This window comes from Macrobrachium nipponense, chromosome 9 (genome assembly GCF_015104395.2).
Source record: "Macrobrachium nipponense isolate FS-2020 chromosome 9, ASM1510439v2, whole genome shotgun sequence".
NCBI lineage: Eukaryota > Metazoa > Arthropoda > Malacostraca > Decapoda > Palaemonidae > Macrobrachium > Macrobrachium nipponense.
Window position 1 is genome coordinate 108773290 of NC_061110.1, and position 2500 is coordinate 108775789.

Here is a 2500-nt window from a genome sequence, read left to right on the forward strand (position 1 = left end):
CAAGATCATTTACGAGCCACGTATTTAGTATCAAAAGCAGGCACAAGCGACTAATAAGCAGGAGTTTGGCCATCGGGTGATCTATGTTAAACCGACAGTTCCCTGCAGTCTCTTTGATTGATTGATTGATTACCAAAGAGCTGTCACTACTTAGCGGCATGGGTTCATTTCGAGTAGTGTAGAACGTCTGGCCCGTTGACAACTACATGCATTTATACGCTGAAGTAATAGACCACCATGCTATAATCTGATAATTCTTCATATTCGGAACTGAGGGTCTCTCGATGTAAGAGCAAAGTTCTCTTTATATTTGTGTCATTTCGACTTCAAAAATACGCTTGATTTAAGATGTTTCTCACCCTTGTCTACATATTCACAAAGCAAATTCGTCATCGATTATCATATTTTTCACCTTGTGCTTTTATCTCTTGGCTATCATATGTGGGCCCATCATATGTAAGCCAGAAAGAGCATTTGGTACTGATGCTACAAGTTTTCTGAAATGAACTAATTTCAGTGGGTCTCATTATTTACCGAAACGACCGAAAAGACCGAAACGTCCCTAGATGTGTTTGCTTTATAATTGTAAACTTGTTTAATTACTGTGTATTAACAGAAAAACAATTTTTGTCTGGCCCAGATCTTTAGTTAATTTATTGCCCACCTAATTGTTAACTGTTTCGATAAATAAATAAATAAATATACAAATAAATAAATAAATAAATAAATAAATAAATAAATAAATAAATAAATAATGCAGTGTCTGAATCCGAACTCGGCAATTCAGCCTTATATTGTTGTCGAATATTTAGGAACTTTTCCTACATCTAGTCGGCCAGCACATGGGAATTCGAAGGACTGTGGTGTTGAGTACGTGCGAACTCCAGGGACTGTCTTAGAACACATTGGAGAAGCAGTTAAAACAGACCAGCCACGTTCAGTATATACCAAACTGATCCTGGAAAACATCCTTCTCAGTGCCCCAACTAACATGTAACAAATACACAATGTGAAGTACCGAACGTAAAAGAGAGAGCTGCCTGGTCATTCTAATAACTTTGTTGATCAGATTCAGCAAATAGATAATTTAGTGCACTCACATGCCTTTGTACAGTGAGTGATACACGTGACAAATAAATTCCTTCTATGATAATATACATCTAACAACAAATTGCAGACACCAAACGTGCTCAGTCGTTATAGACAGAACCCTCAATGTATGAGAACTTTTTGTCACAACAACAGTGTATAAATATCCAGCCGTCGAGCGTGTCAGTACTAAAGAACATCCAATTTGGAGATTATGACATGTGCCTGTCCCACCTGTCCACCCTCTTATCTGATGAGTTAATAATTAGGTGGGCAATGAATCTAAATATTTGGGCCAGACAAATATTGTTTTATCTGTTAATACACAGTATCTGAACAAGTTTATAATTATAAAACAAACATATCTAGGGTCGTTTCGGTTGTTTCGTGAGCCGTTTCTGTCTTTTCGGACGTTACGGTAAATATTGATACCGCTTTCAGTAGTTTTCAAAATGAGACAGAGTAGACAAACCATCTATCAAATGGTTTATCTACTCTGGCGTATTTTGATTACATGGATTTGTTTGAATTCTGAAAAAAAAAATCCTTTTGCCATGTTTAAAAATGTGTACAGGAACTTTGAATAAACAGAAATAGCACCTTAAAACATAATAACAGCGAAATTTGTATTACAAAATTATTCACGTTTCATTTTTATGTCGACTGTGCAAAAAGTAGCACCTGTATAACTATTTATAATCTCTCTCTCTCTCTCTCTCTCTCTCTCTCTCTCTCTCTCTCTCTCTCTCGCTCTCTCTCTCACTCTCTCTCTCTCTCTCTATCCTCTCTATATATTATATATATATATATGTATATATATATATATATATATATAGATATATATATATATATATATATATCTGTACTGAAGTTTTAAAATAGTAAAAAAAAAAGGAAGTTAATGTAAACTAAAGGGTATAACAAATATGTATTGAAGTTATTCAAAACAGTCAATTTCTTTCAGTATAAACCACTAATTACTGAAAATATATGTTAGTTGTGCTTATAATCTCATTATACATAAAGTACATTTATTACCTGTTTTCTTGTCACATAAGGTTACACCATGATCACCCGTTATGTTTGGATTCGCTCTTTGCCCATCGATGTAGTAAAACACTGCATTCCAGTCATCTCAAAAATGTCCAGTCATTCATCACCAAATATCTCCAACACCAGTCACATTGTATATCTATGTTCTTGTAATCCACCTATAGCATATCCCATTAAACCTAAAATTTCTCATACAACAGTTTCATATATTACGTGATCCTCATACACATTCCTATGTTTAATATGGAAATTTCCCTCTCCAGTCATGAATATTCAGCCCTTTTACTCTGGCTCCTTAAGTGCCATGTCATCCAGCTTTTCCTTAAAACATCTGTTATCATAAATATTTTTCTTCCGA